The sequence below is a fragment of the Oncorhynchus nerka genome, linkage group LG12 (assembly GCF_034236695.1).
Source record: "Oncorhynchus nerka isolate Pitt River linkage group LG12, Oner_Uvic_2.0, whole genome shotgun sequence".
Classification (NCBI taxonomy): domain Eukaryota; kingdom Metazoa; phylum Chordata; class Actinopteri; order Salmoniformes; family Salmonidae; genus Oncorhynchus; species Oncorhynchus nerka.
This window is the reverse complement of record NC_088407.1, coordinates 1789708-1817249: the sequence shown is the minus strand read 5'-3', so window position 1 is coordinate 1817249 and position 27542 is coordinate 1789708. Positions and strand designations below refer to the sequence as shown.

General features: G+C 45.5%; 1 protein-coding gene and 3 long non-coding RNA genes across 8 annotated transcripts in view; 2 read left to right on the top strand and 2 right to left on the bottom strand.

Annotated features, from left to right (window-relative positions):
- Positions 1-27542, bottom strand: part of LOC115126308 (myelin-oligodendrocyte glycoprotein-like) — a 264366-nt gene that overhangs the window by 164742 nt on the left and 72082 nt on the right. The window lies entirely within an intron of this gene.
- Positions 1898-5562, top strand: LOC135574215 (uncharacterized). Of its 4 annotated transcripts, XR_010465234.1 has the most exons (4): positions 1899-2049; positions 3442-4857; positions 5119-5266; positions 5423-5505. It is a non-coding gene; the product is annotated as an uncharacterized LOC135574215 (long non-coding RNA). The 4 variants fall into 4 exon arrangements; XR_010465232.1 differs by lacking the exon at positions 5423-5505 and adding an exon at positions 5508-5562 and having other exon boundaries at positions 1898-2049; positions 3442-5266; XR_010465233.1 differs by having other exon boundaries at positions 1898-2049; positions 3442-5266; positions 5474-5501.
- Positions 15829-27137, top strand: LOC135574222 (uncharacterized). Its single transcript, XR_010465246.1, has 2 exons — positions 15829-16447; positions 25355-27137. It is a non-coding gene; the product is annotated as an uncharacterized LOC135574222 (long non-coding RNA).
- The window catches only part of LOC135574213 (uncharacterized), a 50937-nt gene continuing 50133 nt past the window's right edge, over positions 26739-27542 (bottom strand). For both annotated transcript variants that reach the window (XR_010465226.1, XR_010465227.1), the window contains exon 6: positions 26739-27389. This is a non-coding gene — a long non-coding RNA (uncharacterized LOC135574213). The remainder of the gene's footprint in view (positions 27390-27542) is intronic.

The window sequence follows — 27542 nt, the reverse complement described above, 5'->3', positions numbered from 1 at the left end:
TATTATAATAAATAGGACTAAGTGTATATCAACATAGCTTACATACTGTATATATGGATTATATATACAGTATATATAATGCTATTACTTAAATTACTTCACCTGCATTTTTTATGTTGGATACAGACCTACCCCTGATATAGGCCTACCCCTGATATAGACCTACCCCTGGTATAGACCTACCCCTGATATAGACCTACCCCTGGTATAGACCTACCCCTGATATGGGTCTACCCCTGATATAGACCTACCCCTGATACAGACCTACCCATGATATGGGTCTACCCCTGATATAGGCCTACCCCTGATATAGACCTACCCCTGGTATAGACCTACCCCTGATATAGACCTACCCCTGATACAGACCTACCCATGATATGGGTCTACCCCTGATATAGGCCTACCCCTGATATAGACCTACCCCTGGTATAGACCTACCCCTGATACCAGAACAGTAAGGATCTATACATCGACGGAGGGGGGACTCCAAGAAGCGCCAAGAGGCGGGGACGCGCCTGAGCGCCTGCGATAGGCTGGGCAAGTTTAAACCACGCCCAGTCTCTACTGTGATAGGCCAACAGACGGGTTCGCCTATGTCCATCACAGTATAAGAACACTGTTTACATACATCTTGTCAGTTCTCTGTTCTGCCCTGCGTGGCATTACAGTGAGCCCGTATATACGAAAGTTGCATTTGCCATTTATTACTTAGCTAATAAAAAATACATAGTATAAAATTACGACGAGTATATTAGTTACGACGAAAAACACCTTTCAAAAAGTGCACTACTTCAGACATTGAATTGGCATGTGCTGATGCAGTACAGCGTTATGTATGTCCTAATGAATGTACACATCATTCTACACATCAATTAGAATGATAATAGCGAAGATATTGATTTTTTTTAAACGGTTAGGGTTAGTAAAAAAAACTACAAAATGGCGTCACATTTGTAGTTCACAACTTTTCCGGTTTCTATAACAAGATTATATCTGTTACATCAATTATTTAATAGAATCCGACAATGTTTACGACATTCAAATGAAAGTAACATTGCGCAAGAATAATAATGAATAGTTTAAAAATGTAATCAGAAAATTCAGAAACCTAGTTTATTACGTCACGGGCATAGCGACGCACAAAACCAAAACAAACCAACTGAACGACCAAACCGGCGACGTGTCCGAACAACACAGATATATATACGTGCATGTTCACAGTTCTCCCACTATGTCAGACCTGTCTGCATAACTTTCATTTACTTCATCTAATTTTAGTAATAATACGGTGTTGCCAATAGTATCGATAAGAGTTGGTCACTTGCATCCGGCCTGTTCAGGATGGGACAACCCCCATTTCAATAGGAACATTTCCACGTTTTTAGCTTAACACACAAGGCTATGCATTATTCTTCTGTTCTGCATTATTCTTCCCAGAAGATGTCATGGGTCATAATTGGGTCAGAATAATCAAATACAATAATCACTTCAATCATTATGTGTCCATAGTTTTGATGATTCATTGCGAGTGCCTGTAGATTCTAGGCAACATTTTTCAACTAACCGGTTTCATCTGCAGCTGATGGGAGAGTCAGTTATTGTACAAGTAAAGTAGCCCTCTGGAAAACTACTTGAGAGTCTAGAAGTAACGGGTCAAAGTACTCAGTACTAGTTCAGCATTTGTACATCTCATTCATACATAAGGAATCGTTGACTTAAAATAGGGTGACCAGACGTCCCCGTTTTCCGTGGCCTGTCCCCGGCTGGAGATGTCCCCGTTTTTAATTGTGCGTTAAAAACAGACTGCAAAGTGAAATAATATTTTACGTGGTAAGAAAGACCGGGCATCAGAGTCATCCGGTTGACGTCTCAATCTTGTTGTGCTTGTTTTGTCCAGCAGAGGGGGCCGCTCGCGACAGCAGCTTCATTCACTCTTCTTCTTCTACTAACTACTTGCTCGCGCCAGTTTTAGAGGAAACTGCTGTGGAAAACTCGGCCGGAAGTGTCAAGTGAATCCATAACATCACCACAAACGGCTTTTCAAGCCAAGTAAGTTACACTCGTTTGAGATACTAGCTAATGATGTTCTTTCACAACTTATTTTATAGTTAAATGGTCTGCGTTATATGGTTTTAAATAGGTTATGCTAGCTGACATTAGCTATGTCGACTAAGTTATCTAGCTCGGTTAGCCAGCTGCTGTCATGGTAACGAGGTTAAAAAACGTTCACACGTAAACATGCAGTGGACGGGCTATTTTGAAATACACAATTAATTATGATAATATTTATTTGTAGATTACAATTGTAATGGTTTGGCATTATAAGTAGTGTGAACATATATTTAGACATTTTCATGGATAACATTAGCATAATGTTTTCTGTTAGAGAGTGGAGAGGAGGAAGACTGGATAGGAAGAAGAGTGAGACAGAGGAGGAAAGGTTAAGATATGATTACAGAGCCTGCCAATTTATTATTACAAACAATGTTTTTGAGATAAAATACAAAATGAGGCAAGCAATGGGAATCTGTTAACCAAAGTATTATATGTAATAGTGTTCTATTTATTATTAAAGATTGGAGAGTAAAAGGGAGTAAGAAGAGTGAAGCGAGGAGAGTGAAGAAGAGCAGACAGAGGAGGAACAATGGCTCTTTCCCAGAAACGGAAATGCCATTTTAATGACAACATGATGAGATAATTTCCATTTATACGCTCAGGTCAAGACGATAGAATGGTTCCCTGCACCCTTTTTCATTCCTCTCTTTCAATTGGCTGTCGGTGAAGAACGGCAGTGGTAGAACATCAACAGACTAAAAAGCATAAAGCCTCTCTGATTGGCCGTGTTGGTTTGCCCTCTGTCACCACATTCTTCAAGAAGGTAGAGCCTTCCCAAGAAGAATATGGTTTAGCTGTACAGGAGGGTGTCTTTGCACACCACACTATGCGACACAATCATAGTTACAGATCTATGGACTGCACAGCACAACTGACACGGAAGCTTTATGAGCCGAAGTGTACATGTGCTAGGACAAAATGTAACGCCACAGTGAGTAACGTGTTAGCAACATGGGCAACTACTTTGGTACCACAGGAGCGAGACCAGGTTGAATTTGTGTCCCTGTCCATTGATGCGTCCAATCATGGACATGTAAAGCTGCTGCCAATAGTAGTCAGATATTGTAAGATATATGGTGGCAACACATCTGTGGAAACAAAACTGCTTGATTGTGTTGAATTGAAAGCAGAAACAGCAGAGGAGATTGCAGCTGAGGTCCTGGTGGTCATCCAAAAATGTAACCTGGAAAACAAAGTCGTGGCATTCTCTGCCGAAAACACACATACCTTCTTTGGATCATTCTTCACTACGGCTGTGAACTACTTGCAGGCATTGGGGAAGCACACAGATAATCTAAAAGATGTACTTTGTCTCCTTTTAAAAAGGCAACCTCAGCGTGAAGAGATCCAGACGGCAGCAGCCACACTGCAGGAAAAATGCCCCCATGTGACCATCAATGAGGATGCATTGTTTGACGAGGTTACTGGCCTGCAAGAGTTCCTAAAGGGGGGGATCGCTTGAAGAATGGAAAACATTGGAGACACCGCTTAGTCAGAGATGGAATTACCCACTTCAAAGAGAACCACATCCCACACACTAACCTGGCTAGATTAGCGTCTGTTGTCATGTGCTTACCTGGAAGTAATACACCAGTCGAGAGATTGTTCTCCCAAATGAATGATATATGGACAGCAGCAAGAAATAGGTTCACTGTTCCTGCCATCAAGGCCATGCTTATTGTGAAGACAAACTTCAACCTCCCCTGCCAGGAGTATATAATAGATAATAACATAGGATATTTAATGATATATTGATATTATATATAATAGATAATAACATTGGATATTTTAATGATATATTGATATTATATATAATAGATAATAACATTGGATATTTTAATGATATATTGATATTATATATAATAGATAATAACATTGGATATTTAATGATATATTGATATTATATATAATAGATAATAACATTGGATATTGTAATGATATATTGACCTCCGACCTGTAAATGTCCCCGGTTTTAATTTCAGAAATCTGGTCACCTTAACTTAAAATCCCATGACTAATGTACTGATGTAGCTCCATGGGAGGAGTGAAACCCGCAGACACTCGGCTCACCGTGGAATGAGTTGGACACATGCTAGTGTATGTTTACATTTACTCTGTTTACAAACATTGGAGTAGAACAAAAACATCCATTTTGGGATCTGATGGGGCAGTTGAACTATATTCATGAGGCATTTATAAATGATATTCTTCAAGCATCCATAAGTGGATGTATCAACTGCAGATTGGCCATTTAAAGGGATCGGACCTGGTCATGTGACCTGGTCATGTGACCGGGCAAAAGCAGTAACAGACGAGCGCCCTTCTCCAATCTGTACCACATGATCACATTGTCAACAAGGAAGAAACATAAACCTTTATTTTCCATAAAATGTTCAAACTATTTTTCCTTAGGAAGGCAGATAAAGCACATCTACAAAACAAATGGAATCACTTTCCACCCAATGCAAACTGCACCCACCCAAACGAACAGCGTCAGTCTGGGACAGATTCCTCGTCATCAGAGCTGTAGTGGATGATGTCATCGAGGTCCTCTTCCAGGAGGTCATCTATGAAGTTATCTTCTAGGAGGGAGGTGTCTTGGCCCTTTGCTTTGCTGTATACCAGTTTGACAGAGTCCTGGTGTCCTGCTGACTCTCCTCTGAAGCATGGAGAAGAGACCTCTGCTCCCAGCTCCCGACTGATTCAATTGCCAACCTGACACCAACAATCGTAATGTGTCGGGTAAATACAATGAAGTATTCCTTAAATACAATATCAATTACAAGGTGCCAACATCAATACATATTAATGAACGTTCCCCTACTACTAATACAATGACGTATTCCTTAAATACAATATCAATTACAGGGTGCCAACATCAATACATATTAATGAACGTTCCCCTACTACTAATACAATGAAGTATTCCTTAAATACAATATCAATTACAGGGTGCCAACATCAATACATATTAATGAACGTTCCCCTACTTTGCCTGCTTAGGTCAGGTGCCACATGTGAAGCAAGGTCTTGCACATTCTCCGATCCCCTCTTTAGGCTTTCCCAGTGCTGCTGGACTTCCTTTAGGACAATTACCTCTTCCTCCTTCAGCCGTCTCAGGAGCATCACCCGGTCAAAGGCTATTGTCTTTGTGAGTAGGTCAGCTGTAAATTCAGAAGAATGCAATGTGGATTTGTAACTTTAATGGCAGTGTGGTCTGTGTTTGAGCAACTGAACAAACACAGATAACAAAACAGAAACATAGTTATTGTGACACACAAACATACTACTTACTTTGTCCGTGCAGCTCCCGAGGCCACGCAGCTCCCGAGGCCACGCAGCTCCCGAGGCCACGCAGCTCCCGAGGCCACTCAGCTCCCGAGGCCGCGCAGCTCCCGAGGCCGTGCAGCTCCCGAGGCCACTCAGCTCCCGAGGCCACTCAGCTCCCGAGGCCACTCAGCTCCCGAGGCCACTCAGCTCCCGAGGCCACGCAGCTCCCGAGGCCGTGCAGCTCCCGAGGCCACTCAGCTCCCGAGGCCACTCAGCTCCCGAGGCCACGCAGCTCCCGAGGCCACTCAGCTCCCGAGGCCACTCAGCTCCCGAGGCCACTCAGCTCCCGAGGCCACTCAGCTCCCGAGGCCACTCAGCTCCCGAGGCCACTCAGCTCCCGAGGCCACTCAGCTCCCGAGGCCACTCAGCTCCCAGGGCCACTCAGCTCCCAAGGCCACTCAGCTCCCAGGGCCACTCAGCTCCCAGGGCCACTCAGCTCCCAGGGCCACTCAGCTCCCAGGGCCACTCAGCTCCCAAGGCCACGCAGCTCCCAAGGCCACGCAGCTCCCAAGGCCGCGCAGCTCCCAGGGCCACTCGGCTCCCGAGGCCACTCGGCTCCCGAGGCCACTCGGCTCCCGGGGCCACTCGGCTCCCGGGGCCACTCGGCTCCCAGGACCACTCAGCTCCCAAGGCCACTCAGCTCCCAAGGCCACTCAGCTCCCGAGGCCGTGCAGGAAGGTCTGCAGAAAGGATCTCATCTGCAGATGGTTTTGCTGAATCTGGTACAAGGGTGTTGTACTCCTCTGTGGCAGCTGTCAATTTGGCCTTTTCTTCCCATATCTTTCTGCACAGAGGGTCTTTTCTTTCATCCTTCTGTCATCAAAACAAAAGGAGAATGGAATTATTTGTTAAATTGCAAGGCTTTGAAATGAAAGAGAAATGAAGTGTGTGCAATTCAATATTGATGAAATGTACCTGTCTGACGGTAGAGGTTCTGTTTCCTTTGTTTGGTGCTGAGAAACAGGACTTCAATTGTTCTCTGTAGTACCTGAGGACCATCCATGTTCTCATCGTTTCCTCTGAAATACAATAAATCTATAAATGATCAACGTCTCTCCAACGGTAACTAGTTGCACACACTTCCTGGGGGAACATAGGGCCTGTGAAGGTTTCTGTAACAAATTATTTGTTATGTGGGGGGTGAGTGAGCCCCAACCTGGAGAACCAGGGAATGATTTGTTATGTGGGGGGTGAGTGAGCCCCAACCTGGAGAACCAGGGAATGTTTTGTTATGTGGGGGTGAGTGAGCCCCAACCTGGAGAACCAGGGAATGATTTGTTATGTGGGGAGTGAGTGAGCCCCAACCTGAAGAACCAGGGAATGATTTGTTATGTGGGGGGGTGAGTGAGCCCCAACCTGGAGAACCAGGGAATGATTTGTTATGTGGGGGGTGAGTGAGCCCCAACCTGGAGAACCAGGGAATGATTTGTTATGTGGGGGGTGAGTGAGCCCCAACCTGGAGAACCAGGGAATGTTTTGTCTGCCTCCTACCCTTCAACCTGTCTGGCTTGATTTCACCTGCCGGTGGAATAACCATCTAAGGGTCATTGGAGTACACCCTCTAAGGGTTAGAGCTCAGGGTCATTGGAGTACACCCTCGAAGGGTCATTGGAGTACGCCCTCTAAGGGTTAGCTCTCAGGGTCATTGGAGTACACCCTCTCAGGGTCATTGGAGTACACCCTCTAAGGGTTAGAGCTCAGGGTCATTGGAGTACACCCTCTAAGGGTTAGAGCTCAGGGTCATTGAGTACACCCTCTAATGGTTAGAGCTCAGGGTCATTGGAGTACACCCTCTAAGGGTTAGAGCTCAGGGTCATTGGAGTACACCCTCTCAGGGTCATTGAGTACGCATTAGATTACCTCTAAGGGTTAGAGCTCAGGGTCATTGGAGTACACCCTCTCAGGGTCATTGGAGTACGCCCTCTAAGGGTTAGAGCTCAGGGTCATTGGAGTACACCCTCTCAGGGTCATTGGAGTACACCCTCTAAGGGTTAGAGCTCAGGGTCATTGGAGTACACCCTCTCAGGGTCATTGGAGTACACCCTCTAAGGGTTAGAGCTCAGGGTCATTGGAGTACACCCTCTAAGGGTCATTGGAGTACGCCCTCTAAGGGTTAGAGCTCAGGGTCATTGGAGTACACCCTCTCAGGGTCATTGGAGTACGTCCTCTAAGGGTTAGAGCTCAGGGTCATTGGAGTACACCCTCTCAGGGTCATTGGAGTACACCCTCTAAGGGTTAGAGCTCAGGGTCATTGGAGTACACCCTCTAAGGGTTAGAGCTCAGGGTCATTAGAGTACACCCTCTAATGGTTAGAGCTCAGGGTCATTGGAGTACACCCTCTCAGGGTCATTGGAGTACACCCTCTAATGGTTAGAGCTCAGGGTCATTGGAGTACACCCTCTCAGGGTCATTGGAGTACGCCCTCTAAGGGTTAGAGCTCAGGGTCATTAGAGGACACCCTCTAAGGGTCATTGGAGTACGCCCTCTAAGGGTTAGAGCTCAGGGTCATTGGAGTACACCCTCTCAGGGTCATTGGAGTACACCCTCTAATGGTTAGAGCTCAGGGTCATTGGAGTACACCCTCTCAGGGTCATTGGAGTACACCCTCTAAGGGTTAGAGCTCAGGGTCATTGGAGTACACCCTCTAAGGGTCATTGGAGTACACCCTCTAATGGTTAGAGCTCAGGGTCATTGGAGTACACCCTCTCAGGGTCATTGGAGTACACCCTCTAAGGGTTAGAGCTCAGGGTCATTGGAGTACACCCTCTAAGGGTCATTGGAGTACGCCCTCTAAGGGTTAGAGCTCAGGGTCATTGGAGTACGTCCTCTAAGGGTTAGAGCTCAGGGTCATTGGAGTACACCCTCTCAGGGTCATTGGAGTACACCCTCTAAGGGTTAGAGCTCAGGGTCATTAGAGGACCCAAGCCTCTCCACTACGTCAAGGTGACAGTCCAGGAGAGTTACATTTAGGATTATTTATTTTATGTATTCATTTACCTGTATTAGCCCATTGCTGAACTTCAGTTGTCCTGTTGTACAGAATCTCATCGCCTTCACCCATATCACTCTTTTCAACTTTTGGAGAGTCTAGATCTCGATTTTTGCTGTTGTCTGAGAATAATGACAAAAGCAGAACAGAATAATGAATTGTTTTAAAATAAAATAAATGCATAAATATAATTATTATAAAATAAATGTATTGATCCACACAATACACCTTCAAGTATCTTCTGGACAAAACTCTGTCTCCCCCCCACGGCCTGGATGGTTAACATGTCTGTTCCCCCCACAGCCTGGATGGTTAACATGTCTGTTCCCCCCACAGCCTGGATGGTTAACATGTCTGTTCCCCCCACAGCCTGGATGGTTAACATGTCTGTTCACAGCCTGGATGGTTAACATGTCTGTTCCCCCCCACAGCCTGGATGGTTAACATGTCTGTTCACAGCCTGGATGGTTAACATGTCTGTTCCCCCCCCACAGCCTGGATGGTTAACATGTCTGTTCCCCCCACGGCCTGGATGGTTAACATGTCTGTTCCCCCACAGCCTGGATGGTTAACATGTCTGTTACCCCCACGGCCTGGATGGTTAACATGTCTGTTACCCCCACAGCCTGGATGGTTAACATGTCTGGTCCCCCACAGCCACGGCCTGGATGGTTAACATGTCTGTGCCCCCCACAGCCTGGATGGTTAACATGTCTGTTTCCCCCCCCACAGCCTGGATGGTTAACATGTCTGTTCCCCCACGGCCTGGATGGTTAACATGTCTGTTCCCCCCACAGCCTGGATGGTTAACATGTCTGTTACCCCCACGGCCTGGATGGTTAACATGTCTGTTCCCCCCACAGCCTGGATGGTTAACATGTCTGTTACCCCCACGGCCTGGATGGTTGACATGTCTGTTCCCCCCCACAGCCTGGATGGTTAACATGTCTGTCCCCCCCACAGCCTGGATGGTTAACATGTCTGTTACCCCCACGGCCTGGATGGTTAACATGTCTGTTCCCCCACAGCCTGGATGGTTAACATGTCTGTCCCCCCCCCACAGCCTGATGGTTAACATGTCTGTTCCCCCCCACGGCCTGGATGGTTAACATGTCTGTTACCCCCACGGCCTGGATGGTTAACATGTCTGTTCCCCCACAGCCTGGATGGTTAACATGTCTGTTCACAGCCTGGATGGTTATCATGTCTGTTCCCCACGGCCTGTATGGTTAACATGTCTGTCCCCCCCACGGCCTGGATGGTTAACATGTCTGTTCCCCCCACGGCCTGGATGGTTAACATGTCTTCTCCCCACATGGTTAACATGTCTGTTCCCCCACAGCCTGGATGGTTAACATGTCTGTTCCCCCACGGCCTGGATGGTTAACATGTCTGTTCCCCCCACAGCCTGGATGGTTAACATGTCTGTTCACGGCCTGGATGGTTAACATGTCTGTTCCCCCCACGGCCTGGATTGTTAACATGTCTGTTCTCCCCCACAGCCTGGATGGTTAACATGTCTGTTCTCCCCCACGGCCTGGATGGTTAACATGTCTGTTCCCCACAGCCTGGATGGTTAACATGTCTGTTCCCCACAGCCTGGATGGTTAACATGTCTGTTCCCCCCCACGGCCTGGATGGTTAACATGTCTGTTCCCCCCACGGCCTGGATGGTTAACATGTCTGTTCTCCCCCACAGCCTGGATGGTTAACATGTCTATTCACCCCACGGCCTGGATGGTTAACATGTCTGTTCCTCCCCACGGCCTGGATGGTTAACATGTCTGTTCCCCCCCACAGCCTGGATGGTTAACATGTCTGTTCACAGCCTGGATGGTTAACATGTCTGTTCCCCCCCACGGCCTGGATGGTTAACGTCTGTTCCCCCCACAGCCTGGATGGTTAACATGTCTGTTCCCCCACGGCCTGGATGGTTAACATGTCTGTTCCCCCATGGCCTGGATGGTTAACATGTCTGTTCCCCCACGGCCTGGATGGTTAACATGTATGTTCCCCCCACAGCCTGGATGGTTAACATGTCTGTCCCCCCCACAGCCTGGATGGTTAACATGTCTGTTTCCCCACGGCCTGGATGGTTAACATGTCTGTTCCCCCGCGGCCTGAATGGTTAACATGTCTGGCCCCCATGGCCTGGATGGTTAACATGTCTGTTCCCCCCACAGCCTGGATGGTTAACATGTCTGTTCCCCACGGCCTGGATGGTTAACATGTCTGTTCCCCCACGGCCTGGATGGTTAACATGTCTGTTCCCCCACGGCCTGGATGGTTAACATGTCTGTTCCCCCCCACAGCCTGGATGGTCAACATGTCTGTGGCCCCCCCACAGCCTGGATGGTTAACATGTCTGTTCACCCCCTCAGCCTGGATGCTAGAACAGCCAAATAGAACTCCTTATTCCAGATAAGTATTAACATAGCTGAATAGAACTCCTTATTCCAGATAAGTATTAACATAGCAGAATAGAACTCCTTATTCCAGATAAGTACTAACATAGCTGAATAGAACTCCTTATTCCAGATAAGTACTAACATAGCTGAATAGAACTCCTTATTCCAGATAAGTAGTAACATAGCTGAATAGAACTCCTTATTCCAGATTAGTATTAACAGCTGAATAGAACTCCTTATTCCAGATAAGTATTAACATAGCTGAATAGAACTCCTTATTCCAGATTAGTAGTAACAGCTGAATAGAACTCCTTATTCCAGATAAGTATTAACATAGCTGAATATAACTCCTTATTCCAGATAAGTATTAACATAGCTGAATAGAACTCCTTATTCCAGATAAGTATTAACATAGCTGAATAGAACTCCTTATTCCAGATAAGTATTAACAGCTGAATAGAACTCCTTATTCCAGATAAGTATTAACAGCTGAATAGAACTCCTTATTCCAGATAAGTATTAACATAGCTGAATAGAACTCCTTATTCCAGATAAGTATTAACAGCTGAATAGAACTCCTTATTCCAGATAAGTAGTAACAGCTGAATAGAACTCCTTATTCCAGATAAGTAGTAACAGCTGAATAGAACTCCTTATTCCAGATAAGTATTAACAGCTGAATAGAACAAACAAATTGTTTTCCTCCTTTGGACATTTGCTTGGAACAGATTGCAGCCCTCGACAGGAAGCTGTTCCCTTGTTCCACTTCCTCCCCCAGAGTTGTGCCGGCTCCTTCCTGATTACGTCCTCCCCACTTAATCTTAATTTACATTTAAAAACAGACTTAATATTGTAATTCTGTGAATAACAAACATCTAAATGGGAAGCCGTGTAAAGAACTGAAGCTGGAAATTCTCTTTGAACAGTTGAATAAAGAAAAACTTACCTCGCATTTCAAACGATGTGCCTTTGCATGACGGAAAGCAGTGGCTTCATGTCTAGAAGAGTGGTGAGCTCTGGACAATGAAGGGCAACTTTGGTCAGGTGTGGCCAGAATGTGCAGATCACATCCGTACACATGAATTGTGTGTTCCTGCTGCCAGACAATTCCTTCTGCAAGAACAGTGTTGTACGCAAATATCTCCCCAGGCATCATGTTGAGGGGCTTCCTTTCCTCTTTAGCCACTGCCCAAGTTGAGGCTCCTTAGAAGTATTCAGACGGCAACTTAGAGTCTTCATCAAGTCGTTTGGTTTCCTAGACGACTCTTTAGCTGCTGTCCACTGGGATGACTTGATTGTAGTGGCTTCCTTTCTTCTTTAGCCTGAAGCGGGTTTGTTTCGTACGGATACAGTCCACACTGGGTGGGTATAATTTGAGGAACCAAAAACTTCATAAATAACAAGGTTGTCAACAAACATCGCAGACAGAGTCGTATAACAGTAGAATGAGATACCGGGTAGGGAGGGAGCTATGTAATTACGTTTTTCACTCACCACGTTTATTCGGACAAATGTCTCTCTTCATTCTGGTAGCCTCCACCATGTCTCGTTCGTTGGTTTAGTTATTATTTCCAGTGAACTCTGTTGCGCCTCAATTGGGGAATCGCTGTGGTTGAAATGTAACTAATGACCTACTCGTACTACAGAGCATGCATTGTATTTTGTATTTCTCTCTGTGTTAATCTTGTTTCCAGGTAACTTGTGTCGATGTTGTTGAGTTCATCTTGTTAAATAAATATTAAATAAATTAGAACATGTAAAATATATACTTTGACCTATTTAACCCCAAGATGCTTGATTCACTACAACTGCTCTTGAATAACTTTTCAGTCGTTTTTGCTTTACATTCCGACTTTTGAACGTCTTGGACATATATATTAGTGTTTAATATATCTATATTTTTTTAAAGAGCAACTTATGTAAGGCATCCCATCTGTTTTAAGGTTATAGTGTGTGTGGTGTTGTTTCTCTTGATGTCCACTAGGTGTCAGCACAGCTTCAATTATGTCACACCAGGTTCACAACATGTTTTCATGTGTAACAAATCAAATAGTATTTGTCACATGCGCCGAATACTACATGTTTAGACATTACAGTGAAATGCTGAAATGAAGCCCTTAACACATTTTTCTTACAACTAAATTGTTGGTTAAGTAAAAAATAAGAAATAAAAGTAACAAATAATTAAAGATCAGCAGTAAAATAAAAATAGCGAGAGTCAATGTGGAGGCTATATACAGGGGGTACCAGTACAGAGTCAATGTAGAGGCTATATACAGGGGGTACCAGTACAGAGTCAATGTGGAGGCTATATACAGGGGGTACCGGTACAGAGTCAATGTGGAGGCTATATACATGGGGTACCGGTACAGAGTCAATGTGGAGGCTATATACATGGGGTACCGATACAGAGTCAATGTGGAGGCTATATACAGGGGGTACTGGTACAGAGTCAATGTGGAGGCTATATACAGGGGGTACTGGTACAGAGTGAATGTGGAGGCTATATACATGGGGTACTGGTACAGAGTGAATGTGGAGGCTATATACAGGGGGTACCGGTACAGAGTCAATGTGGAGGCTATATACAGGGGGTACTGGTACAGAGTGAATGTGGAGGCTATATACATGGGGTACTGGTACAGAGTGAATGTGGAGGCTATATACAGGGGGTACCGGTACAGAGTCAATGTGGAGGCTATATACAGGGGGTACCGGTACAGAGTCAATGTGGAGGCTATATACAGGGGGTACCGGTACAGAGTGAATGTGGAGGCTATATACAGGGGGTACCGGTACAGAGTCAATGTGGAGGCTATATACAGGGGTACCGGTACAGAGTCAATGTGGAGGCTATATACAGGGGGTACCGGTACAGAGTCAATGTGGAGGCTATATACATGGGGTACCGGTACAGAGTCAATGTGGAGGCTATATACAGGGGGTACCGGTACAGAGTCAATGCGGAGGCTATATACAGGGGGTACCGGTACAGAGTCAATGTGGAGGCTATATACAGGGGGTACTGGTACAGAGTCAAAGTGGAGGCTATATACAGGGGGTACCGGTACAGAGTCAATGTGGAGGCTATATACAGGGGGTACCGGTACAGAGTGAATGTGGAGGCTATATACAGGGGTACTGGTACAGAGTCAATGTGGAGGCTATATACAGGGGGTACCGGTACAGAGTCAATGTGGAGGCTATATACAGGGGGTACCGGTACAGAGTCAATGTGGAGGCTATATACATGGGGTACCGGTACAGAGTCAATGTGGAGGCTATATACAGGGGGTACCGGTACAGAGTCAATGCGGAGGCTATATACAGGGGTACCGGTACAGAGTCAATGTGGAGGCTATATACAGGGGGTACTGGTACAGAGTCAAGGTGGAGGCTATATACAGGGGGTACCGGTACAGAGTCAATGTGGAGGCTATATACAGGGGTACCGGTACAGAGTCAATGTGGAGGCTATATACAGGGGTACCGGTACAGAGTCAATGTGGAGGCTATATACAGGGGGTACCGGTACAGAGTCAATGTGGAGGCTATATACAGGGGGTACTGGTACAGAGTCAAGGTGGAGGCTATATACAGGGGGTACCGGTACAGAGTCAATGTGGAGGCTATATACAGGGGGTACCGGTACAGAGTCAAGGTGGAGGCTATATACAGGGGGTACCGGTACAGAGTCAATGTGGATGCTATATACAGGGGGTACCGGTACAGAGTCAATGTGGAGGCTATATACAGGGGGTACCGGTACAGAGTCAATGTGGAGGCTATATACAGGGGGTACCGGTACAAAGTCAATGTGGATGCTATATACAGGGGGTACCGGTACAGAGTCAATGTGGAGGCTATATACAGGGTATTACAGTACAGAGTCAATGTAGAGGCTATATACAGGGGGTACCGGTACAAAGTCAATGTGGAGGCTATATACAGGGGGTACCGGTACAAAGTCAATGCGGAGGCTATATACAGGGGGTACCGGTACAGAGTCAATGTGGAGGCTATATACAGGGAGTACCTGTACAGAGTCAATGTGGAGGCTATATACAGGGGGTACCGGTACAGAGTCAATGTGGAGGCTATATACAGGGGGTACTGGTACAGAGTCAATGTGGAGGCTATATACAGGGGGTACCGGTACAAAGTCAATGTGGAGGCTATATACAGGGGGTACCAGTACAGAGTCAATGTAGAGGCTATATACAGGGGGTACTGGTACAGAGTCAATGTGGAGGATATATACAGGGGGTACCGGTACAGAGTCAATGTGGAGGCTATATACAGGGGGTACTGGTACAGAGTCAATGTGGAGGCTATATACAGGGGGTACCGGTACAAAGTCAATGTGGAGGCTGTATACAGGGGGTACTGGTACAGAGTCAATGTGGAGGCTATATACAGGGGATACCAGTACAGAGTCAATGTGGAGGCTATATACAGGGGTTACCGGTACAGAGTCAATGTGGAGGCTATATACAGGGAGTACCGGTACAGAGTCAATGTGGAGGCTATATACAGGGAGTACCGGTACAGAGTCAATGTGGAGGCTATATACAGGGTATTACGGTACAGAGTCAATGTGGAGGCTATATACAGGGGGTACCGGTACAGAGTCAATCTGGAGACTATATACAGGGGGTACCGGTACAGAGTCAATGTGGAGGCTATATACAGGGTATTACGGTACAGAGTCAATGTGGAGGCTATATACAGGGGGTACCGGTACAGAGTCAATCTGGAGACTATATACAGGGGGAACCGATACAGAGTCAATGTGGAGGCTATATACAGGGTATTACGGTACAGAGTCAATCTGGAGACTATATACAGGGGGAACCGATACAGAGTCAATGTGGAGACTATATACAGGGGGAACCGATACAGAGTCAACGTGGAGGCTATATACAGGGGGTACCGGTACAGAGTCAATCTGGAGACTATATACAGGTTATTACGGTACAGAGTCAATGTGGAGGCTATATACAGGGGGTATTCACTATTGTTCCAATATGTCCCGAGAGGCGCAGCAGTCTAAGGCAGTGCTTGAGGCGTCACTACAGACACAGCCTGGAATCAAACCAGGGTATCACAGCCTGCCGTGATTGGGAGTCCCATAGGGCTGCCTATAATTGACGTCGTCCGGGTTTGGCCGGTGTAGGTCGTCTTAATTGTTCTTAACTGACTTGCATAGTTGAAATAAAGGTTACATAAAAAAAAAATCTGAACAGAAGACGGGGATAGATATCGCGAGATGACATGAAGTGAATGTCCATAGCAGAACACTAGATGGAGCTAGATATCGCGAGATGATATTCAACTAGAAGTAGTGAAAGTAAAGTGTGAAACTCCACCACCCTTTTCCTCCGTTATTTCTGGAACAGACGTCGTGTTACATTCTGTTCGTTGACAAATGAGCCTTTCGACTGTTTTGGTTTATTTTTCTAAACTCCTAATAGTTTTATTGACCAGTTACAAACAGCTTTACCTTGGAGTCAGACTTGTTTTGTTCGTGAAATGAAGATCTTTCCGATCTCGGCGGTCTGGTGTTTTGGGATTCTGTTCATCAGTGTTTCATTGATAACGACAGGTAGGACACAACATTATTCCTTCATTATTTAGCCTGTAGGCTATTTTATTATCTGAACATAATATTAACAAGAAAGAAATCGTAACTTCATATCAAAGTGGCTCATAAAGTAGAGGGTGTTAAATTGTTAGACTACAGGAAGTGTCATAAAGTAGAAGGTGTTAAATTGTTGGGCTACAGGAAGTGTCATAAAGTAGAGGGTGTTAAATTGTTAGACTAAAGGAAGTGTAGCCATGTTTATGACTAAAAAGAGGAGACGTTTTACACCGAAGTAAAGACGATTCAGGTCGGATATTCGCCTGTAGTTTTCCTTCCTCCACCAACAGCAGTTAGGGACCGTCAACATAGTGACAAATCACATTTTTTCTAATTTCAATAGCTATTTAACCAATACTCCTAATAATTCCAATACTGGTTCTAGCTTACCAGATGTCATAGACACATAATGCAAACACTTTTTGTCGATTTACATATCGCACACTTTTAAGTTATTTACATTTTTGAATTTCAATAGCTCCCTGGTCATGTGACCTACTGCCTTCAAACAAGGTTCAGAATGTCCACTCAGTGGCCCTACACATTGCACACCCTTTATTTTGTCCATTTTCATCTACACAATTTCACATTTTCAATGTTTTTCAATATTTCTAAATTCAATACACCTTGGTAATGTGACCTACTGACCTCAAACAAGGTTCAGATTGTCTACTGACTACCCTTCTATATTGCACACCCTTTAGTTTGTCCATTTTAATCTCACACGATTTTACACAAATTTGACATAAATTGACATTTCAATAGCTCCTTGGTCATGTGACCTACTGACTTCCAACAAGGGCAAGCAAATGATTGAAAGGGGTGATTATGGGCCTCCTGGGTGGCACACTGCATCACAGTGCCAGCTGTGCCACCAGAGATTCTGGGTTTGAGCCCAGGCTCTGTCGCAGCCGGCCGCGAGGCTCATTGGTGCACAATTGGACCACTGTTGTCCATGTTAGGATTTTGTCCAATGGGATGAAATGAAATTGGGGAGAAAAAAAGGGGGGGGAAGGGGTGATTATTTTCTGTTGTTGTTCCGACACCCGGTTGACGATTTTTGGTTCTCAAGCCTATAATTATTGTGCACTTGATGTTGTAAAAACCAGTTAAAGTACTAAAGGTTAGCACTCTGTAAGACAGAAAAGCCTCTGATGCCACCGGGCGTGACTCAGGGGTTGATGGTGTAAAAACCAGTTAAAGTCCTAAAGGTTAGCAGTCTGTAAGACAGAAAGGCCTCTGATGCCACTGGGCGTGACTCAGGGGTTGATGGTGTAAAAACCAGTTAAAGTCCGCTAAAGGTTAGCAGTCTGTAAGACAGAAAAGCCTCTGATGCCACCGGGCGTGACTCAGGGGTTGATGTTGTAAAAACCAGTTAAAGTCCGCTAAAGGTTAGCAGTCTGTAAGACAGAAAGGCCTCTGATGCCACTGGGCGTGACTCAGGGGTTGATGTTGTAAAAACCAGTTAAAGTCCGCTAAAGGTTAGCAGTCTGTAAGACAGAAAAGCCTCTGATGCCACCGGGCGTGACTCAGGGTTGGGGCAGCACTCAGGCTGTGGAGGTTGGGGACTTAGTCTCTGAGTGGATAAAAGCGGGCGGGTTACCAGGTGCACAAGGAGGCCTCCATCAGGCGCCCACTAAGGGCACCTTGTTTGAGGTCAGTAGGTTTTGAACATTGAAATTAAAATGTAAATAAAAAGTTTGTACTTTTTTGTTGTTGTTTTGTACTAATTCAACAAAATGCTGCTCACATTTCCACGTTTATTAGCTTTGCAAAGTGAATGTCCAAATCGTGAAAAATAAGACCTGTGCAATGTTGTGTGCAATTTTTCCAACATCATGACACTTATTTGGAGTCTGTGGCTCAAGTGGTTTGAAAGCTACTGAGGTTTGAAAGCGCGAATATCCAACCTGAAACTGATTTTTACCTTGGTGCGTTTTACGATTGGCGTTGAAGAGAGACAAAGAATTCAGATCGTAAAACGTCTTCTCTTTATAGTCATAAATATGGCTGAAGCTAAGGAAGAGTAGACTCACCAGTTTGAAATAATGAATGTTAGATTTGGGAACAAGGGTTATGTTATGGTTAAGTATAATTTAGTGAGTGTTAAGATCATGGTAATGACCATAGAGATAGAGGATTCATCTTCATATCATTACCATTATAGATTAGGGTAATGACTATAGAGATAGAGGATTCATCTTCATATCAGTACCATAATAGATTAGGGTAATGACTATAGAGAGAAGTCTTTATATCAGTACCATTATAGATTAGGGTGCTGACTATAGAGAGAGGTCTTTATATCAGTACCATTATAGATTAGGGTAATGACCATAGAGATAGAGGATTCATCTTCATATCAGTACCATAATAGATTAGGGTAATGACTATAGAGAGAAGTCTTTATATCAGTACCATTATAGATTAGGGTGCTGACTATAGAGAGAGGTCTTTATATCAGTACCATTATGGTAATGACCATAGAGATATAGGTTTCATCTTCATATCAGTACCATTATAGATTAGGGCAATGTCTATAGAGATAGGTCTTAAACCCTATCAACTCCCGAGATGAGGCTGGTGTGACCGAAGTGAAATGGCTGGCTAGTTACCGTGCGCTAATAGCGATTCAAACATCACTCGCTCTGAGCCTTGGGGTGGTTGTTTCCCTTGCTCTGCATGGGTAACCCTGCTTCGATGTGGTGGCTGTTGTCGTTGTGTTGCTGGTTTGAGCCCAGGGAGGAGCGAGGAGAGGGACGGAAGCTATACTGTTACACTGGCAATATTAAAGTGCCTATAAGAACTTCCAATAGTCAAAGGTTAATGAAATACAAATGGTATAGAGGGAAATAGTCCTATAATTCCTATAATAACTACAACCTAAAACTTCTTACCTGGGAATATTGAAGACTCATGTTAAAAGGAACCACCAGCTTTCATATGTTCTCATGTTCTGAGCAAGGAACTTAAACGTTAGCTTTCTTACAAGGCACATATTGCACTTTTACCTTCTTCTCCAACACTTTGTTTTTGCGTTATTTCAACCAAATTGAACATGTTTCATTATCTACTTGAGGCGAAATTGATTTTATTGATGTATTATATTATATGTATATTCAGTATTGTTGAAATTGTCAATATTACAAATAAATAAATAAATAATTCAACGGTATCGGCGTTGAAAAATCATAATCGGTCGAGAGATGAGGGGTCTGGGTTGAGGGGTCTGGGACAATGCACTGTCTGGGATGAGGGGTCTGGGACAATGTACTGTCTGGGATGAGGGGTCTGGGACAATGCACTGTCTGGGATGAGGGGTCTGGGACAATGTACTGTCTGGGATGAGGGGTCTGGGACAATGTACTGTCTGGGATGAGGGGTCTGGGATGAGGGGTCTGGGACAATGTACTGTCTGGGATGAGGAGTCTGGGATGAGGGGTCTGGGACAATGTACTGTCTGGGATGAGGGGTCTGGGATGAGGGGTCTGGGACAATGTACTGTCTGGGATGAGGAGTCTGGGATGAGGGGTCTGGGACAATGTACTGTCTGGGATGAGGGGTCTGGGATGAGGGGTCTGGGACAATGCACTGTCTGGGATGAGGGGTCTGGGACAATGTACTGTCTGGGATGAGGGGTCTGGGACAATGCACTGTCTGGGATGAGGGGTCTGGGACAATGCACTGTCTGGGATGAGGGGTCTGGGACAATGCACTGTCTGGGATGAGGGGTCTGGGACAATGTACTGTCTGGGATGAGGGGTCTGGGCCAATGTACTGTCTGGGACAATGTACTGTCTGGGATGAGGGGTCTGTGCCAATGTAGTGTCTGGGTTGAGGGGTCTGGGCCAATGTACTGTCTGGGATGAGGAGTCTGGGACAATGTACTGTCTGGGATGAGGGGTCTGGGACAATGTACTGTCTGGGATGAGGGGTCTGGGACAATGTACTGTCTGGGATGAGGGGTCTGGGCCAATGTACTGTCTGGGATGAGGAGTCTGGGACAATGGACTGTCTGGGATGAGGGGTCTGGGCCAATGTACTGTCTGGGATGAGGAGTCTGGGACAATGTACTGTCTGGGATGAGGGGTCTGGGACAATGTACTGTCTGGGATGAGGGGTCTGGGACAATGTACTGTCTGGGATGAGGGGTCTGGGACAATGTACTGTCTGGGATGAGGGGTCTGGGCCAATGTACTGTCTGGGATGAGGAGTCTGGGACAATGTACTGTCTGGGATGAGGGGTCTGGGACAATGTACTGTCTGGGATGAGGGGTCTGGGACAATGTACTGTCTGGGATGAGGGGTCTGGGACAATGTACTGTCTGGGATGAGGGGTCTGGGACAATGTACTGTCTGGGATGAGGGTCTGGGACAATGTACTGTCTGGGATGAGGGGTCTGGGACAATGTACTGTCTGGGATGAGGAGTCTGGGACAATGTACTGTCTGGGATGAGGGGTCTGGGACAATGTACTGTCTGGGATGAGGGGTCTGGGACAATGTACTGTCTGGGATGAGGGGTCTGGGATGAGGGGTCTGGGACAATGTACTGTCTGGGATGAGGGGTCTGGGCCAATGTACTGTCTGGGATGAGGAGTCTGGGACAATGTACTGTCTGGGATGAGGGGTCTGGGACAATGTACTGTCTGGGATGAGGGGTCTGGGACAATGCACTGTCTGGGATGAGGGGTCTGGGACAATGTACTGTCTGGGATGAGGGGTCTGGGACAATGTACTGTCTGGGATGAGGGGTCTGGGACAATGTACTGTCTGGGATGAGGGGTCTGGGCCAATGTACTGTCTGGGATGAGGAGTCTGGGACAATGTACTGTCTGGGACAATGTACTGTCTGGGATGAGGGGTCTGGGATGAGGGGTCTGGGACAATGTACTGTCTGGGATGAGGGGTCTGGGACAATGTACTGTCTGGGATGAGGGGTCTGGGACAATGTACTGTCTGGGATGAGGGGTCTGGGCCAATGTACTGTCTGGGATGAGGAGTCTGGGACAATGTACTGTCTGGGATGAGGGGTCTGGGACAATGTACTGTCTGGGACAATGTACTGTCTGGGATGAGGGGTCTGGGACAATGCACTGTCTGGGATGAGGGGTCTGGGACAATGTACTGTCTGGGATGAGGGGTCTGGGACAATGTACTGTCTGGGATGAGGGGTCTGGGACAATGTACTGTCTGGGATGAGGGGTCTGGGACAATGTACTGTCTGGGATGAGGAGTCTGGGACAATGTACTGTCTGGGATGAGGGGTCTGGGACAATGTACTGTCTGGGACAATGTACTGTCTGGGATGAGGGGTCTGGGACAATGTACTGTCTGGGATGAGGGGTCTGGGACAATATACTCTCTGGGATGAGGGGTCTGGGATGAGGGGTCTGGGACAATGTACTGTCTGGGATGAGGGGCCTGGGATGAGGGGTCTGGGACAATGTACTGTCTGGGATGAGGGGTCTGGGACAATGTACTGTCTGGGATGAGGGGTCTGGGACAATGTACTGTCTGGGATGAGGGGTCTGGGACAATGTACTGTCTGGGATGAGGGGTCTGGGACAATGTACTGTCTGGGATGAGGGGTCTGGGACAATGTACTGTCTGGGATGAGGGGTCTGGGACAATGTACTGTCTGGGATGAGGGGTCTGGGTTATAGTGTGTGTGTATGGTGTTGTTTCTCTTGATGTCCACTAGGTGTCAGCACAGCTTCAATAATTTTTATTTATTTATTTTATTTCACCTTTATTTAACCAGGTAAGCAAGTTGAGAACAAGTTCTCATTTACAATTGCGACCTGGCCAAGATAAAGCAAAGCAGTTCGACACATACAACGACACAGAGTTACACATGGAGTAAAACAAACATACAGTCAATAATACAGTAAAAAAAACAAGTCTATATACAATGTGAGCAAATTAGGTGAGAAGGGAGGTAAAGGCAAAAAAGGCCATGGTGGCAAAGTAAATACAATATAGCAAGTAAAAATGTCACACCAGGATCCCAAAATGTTTTCATGTGTTACAAATCAAATTGTATAATACTACATATGTAAACCTTACAGTGGAATTCTGACTTACACGCCCTTAACCAACAATTTAGTTTTTAGAAAAATATGTGTTAAGTAAAAAGTAACAAATAAATAAAGAGCAGCAGTAAAATAACAATAACGGGACTATATACAGAGTCAATGTGGAGGCTATATACAGGTTATTACGGTATAGAGTCAATGTGGAGGCTATATACAGGTTATTACGGTATAGAGTCAATGTGGAGGCTATATACAGGTTATTACGGTATAGAGTCAATGTGGAGGCTATATACAGGTTATTACGGTATAGAGTCAATGTGGAGGCTATATACAGGGTATTACGGTACAGAGTCAATGTGGAGGCTATATACAGGGTATTACGGTACAGAGTCAATGTGGAGGCTATATACAGGGGTACCGGTACAGAGTCAATGTGGAGGCTATATACAGGGGGTACTGGTACAGAGTCAATGTGGAGACTTTAAACAGGGGGTACCGGTACAGAGTCAATGTGGAGGCTATATACAGGGGGTACCGGTACAGAGTCAATGTGGAGGCTATATACAGGGGGTACCGGTACAGAGTCAATGTGGAGGCTATATACAGGGGGTACCGGTACAGAGTCAATGTGGAGGCTATATACAGGGGGTACCGGTACAGAGTCAATGTGGAGACTATATACAGGGGGTACCGGTACAGAGTCAATGTGGAGGCTATATACAGGGGGTACCTACCGGTACAGAGTCAATGTGGAGGCTATATACAGGAGGTACTGGTACAGAGTCAATGTGGAGGCTATATACAGGGGGTACCTACCGGTACAGAGTCAATGTGGAGGCTATATACAGGGGGTACCGGTACAGAGTCAATGTGGAGGCTATATACAGGGGGTACCTACCGGTACAGAGTCAATGTGGAGGCTATATACAGGGGGTACCGGTACAGAGTCAATGTGGAGGCTATATACAGGGGGTACCGGTACAGAGTCAATGGGGAGGCTATATACAGGTTATTACAGTATAGAGTCAATGTGGAGGCTATATACAGGTTATTACGGTACAGAGTCAATCTGGAGGCTATATACAGGGTATTACAGTACAGAGTCAATGTGGAGGCTATATACAGGGGGTACCGGTACAGAGTCAATGTGGAGGCTATATACAGGGGGTACCGGTATAGAGTCAATGTGGAGGCTATATACAGGGTATTACGGTACAGAGTCAATGTGGAGGCTATATACAGGAGGTACTGGTACAGAGTCAATGTGGAGGCTATATACATGTTATTACGGTACAGAGTCAATGTGGAGGCTATATACAGGGGGTACCGGTACAGAGTCAATGTGGAGGCTATATACAGGGGGTACCGGTATAGAGTCAATGTGGAGGCTATATACAGGGGGTACTGGTACAGAGTCAATGTGGAGGCTATATACAGGGGGTACCGGTACAGAGTCAATGTGGAGACTATATACAGGGGGTACCGGTACAGAGTCAATGTGGAGGCTATATACAGGGGGTACAGGTACAGAGTCAATGTGGAGGCTATATACAGGGTATTACGGTACAGAGTCAATGTGGAGGCTATATACAGGGGGTACCGGTACAGAGTCAATGTGGAGGCTATATACAGGGGGTACCGGTACAGAGTCAATGTGGAGGCTATATACAGAGGGTACTGGTACAGAGTCAATGTGGAGGCTATATACAGGGGGTACTGGTACAGAGTCAATGTGGAGACTATATACAGGGGGTACCGGTACAGAGTCAATGTGGAGACTATATACAGGTTATTACGGTATAGAGTCAATGTGGAGGCTATATACAGGTTATTATGGTACAGAGTCAATGTGGAGGCTATATACAGGTTATTACGGTATAGAGTCAATGTGGAGGCTATATACAGGGGGGTACCGGTACAGCGTCAATGTGAGGCTATATACAGGTTATTACAGTATAGAGTCAATGTGGAGGCTATATACAGGGGGTACCGGTACAGAGTCAATGTGGAGGCTATATACAGGGGGTACCGGTACAGAGACAATGTGGAGGCTATATACAGGGTATTACGGTACAGAGTCAATGTGGAGACTTTAAACAGGGGGTACCGGTACAGAGTCATTGTGGAGGCTTTATACAGGGGGTACCGGTACAGAGTCAATGTGGAGGCTATATACAGGGGGTACCGGTACAGAGTCAATGTGGAGGCTATATACAGGGGGTACCGGTACAGAGTCAATGTGGAGGCTATATACAGGGGGTACCGGTACAGAGTCAATGGGGAGGCTATATACAGGTTATTACAGTATAGAGTCAATGTGGAGACTTTAAACAGGGTATTACGGTACAGAGTCAATGTGGAGGCTATATACAGGGTATTACGGTACAGAGTCAATGTGGAGGCTTTATACAGGGTATTACGGTACAGAGTCAATGTGGAGACTATATACCGGGTATTACGGTACAGAGTCATTGTGGAGGCTTTATACAGGGGGTACCTGTACAGAGTCAATGTGGAGGCTATATACAGGGGGGTACCGGTACAGAGTCAATGTGGAGGCTATATACAGGGTATTACGGTACAGAGTCAATGTGGAGGCGATATACAGGGTATTACGGTACAGAGTCAATGTGTGGGGGCACCGGTTAGTCGAGGTAATTGAGGTGTTCCTTTCAAGTCCAGTGGTGTAAATTACTTAACAGAAATGTATTTAAAACTCCACTACATTCTGTTTATATCTGTTTGTATCTGTACTTTTACTCTGTTTCTCTATAACTTTTAACTTTACTTCACTACATTTCTAAAGAAAATAATATATGTTTTACTCCATACAGTTTCCCTGGCACCCAAAAGTACTTGTTTCATTTCGAATGCTAAGCCGGACAGGAAAATGGTCCATATCACACACTTATCAAGAGAACATCCCTGGTCATCCCTACTGCCTCTGATCTGGAGGACTCACTAAACAGAGAACATCCCTGGTCATCCCTACTGCCTCTGATCTGGAGGACTCACTAAACAGAGAACTTCCCTGGTCATCCCTACTGCCTCTGATCTGGAGGACTCACTAAACAGAGAACATCCCTGGTCATCCCTACTGCCTCTGATCTGGAGGACTCACTAAACAGAGAACATCCCTGGTCATCCCTACTGCCTCTGATCTGGAGGACTCACTAAACAGAGAACATCCCTGGTCATCCCTACTGCCTCTGATCTGGAGGACTCACTAAACAGAGAACATCCCTGGTCATCCCTACTGCCTCTGATCTAGCGGACTCACTAAACAGAGAACATCCCTGGTCATCCCTACTGCCTCTGATCTAGCGGACTCACTAAACAGAGAACATCCCTGGTCATCCCTACTGCCTCTGATCTAGCGGTCTCACTAAACACATGCTTTGTTTGTAAATTATGTCTGAGTGTTCCCATGACTATTTCTTAAATAAAAAAAACTAACGTCCTTCCGGAACCCCAACTCAACATTGTTCTGTCAAGGCAACAAAAGCAAGTTGGCATGAAAGGAATTTAACTCACAACCTCTCCTTTGGGAATTCACCACCATAACTACTACTACAACAACTATTTTTAAACTATCTTAACATGTGGCTTTCTTCAGGGGGACCAAGACTAGGAACACCTTTGAATGGTCTACAAAGAATGGCCCCGGGTAAAAGTTGGCTTTTGCAGAGTATGGTTGTGTTGTTACTCCACACCATAGTATGTTATCACACCTCTATTGAAATGACATTTGAAACAAGGTGTCACTTCATTCTTGCTATTTGATGGGAACTAGCCCCTTTCCCCCTATATACCTCTGGTTTGCTCTGTCAGACCCACAAAGACAACAAGAAGTTGCTCCATTAACTGTTTCTCTGGGATTTGACCTCTCTGGTTTGGGGAGCAACCACCATAACCACTCTACCAGACAGACAGAGATGTTAAGGTCTACACCTGTTGTATTAAGCATGTGATGAATACAATTTTAGTTTATTTGATAGCATGACATCAGAATTGTAGGTAGAGGAATCTGATCCTAGATCTGTGGTTAGGGACAACTTCTACTGGACAGATCAGGATACAACACATAGAACACTGCCATCTAGTGGACAGATCAAGATACAACACATGGAACACTGCCATCTAGTGGACAGATCAAGATACAACACATGGAACACTGCCATCTAGTGGACAAATCAGGATACATGGAACACTGCCATCTAGTGGACAGATCATGGAAGTTTTATTTGGCAAGTTGGCACCATAAACTGGTGATGCTCAAGATAAACACACACAATGACATTATAGTAAAATGCAATTTAGAATTTTACATTAACAATTAGAATATAATATAATAATATAACACATTGAAGCCTTTCCAACAATCATCATGGACAAAACACTACAACTTTCCTTCTGTTAGTAGTAATGAACCTTTACAACTGATATTGTCAGCTGGTTCCAGTCAGTGGTGTCTGTATGTTCTCATGATAAACTAACTCTTGTTGTTGATAGTTCCAGTCAGTGGTGTCTGTATGTTCTCATGATAAACTAACTCTTGTTGATGGTTCCAGTCCGTGGTGTCTGTATGTTCTCATGATAAACTAACTTGAGAACAAGGCTGCAGCGTCTAAAGAGAAGTGCATGAAAAATGAGCTCTGTTGTGGAAACTTCACACCTCTCTGTTGCTGATGCTGTTGATGGCGGCCGCAGCGTCTAAAGATAAGTCCGTTGGTGTGAAAAGGGGAGGAGGGAGAGAGAAGAGAAGAGAAAGGAGAAGTAAAGAGATGGACTGACAGGGTTGTGGTTATTCACCGCAGATGAAGAGAGCATATTTTTCCATCCACCATGACGTTCTGATGAACAGGGTCACTAGGTAAAGAGAGAGGAGAGAGAGATGAGTGAGGGACAGAGGAGCTGATCCTGTCTACTACAGTGAAGACCTCCAACACCACAGGAACAGTTATAGACCCCAACAGGTCTCAGTGTTTAATGTGTAGTTAGATACATGTATACACCCCAACA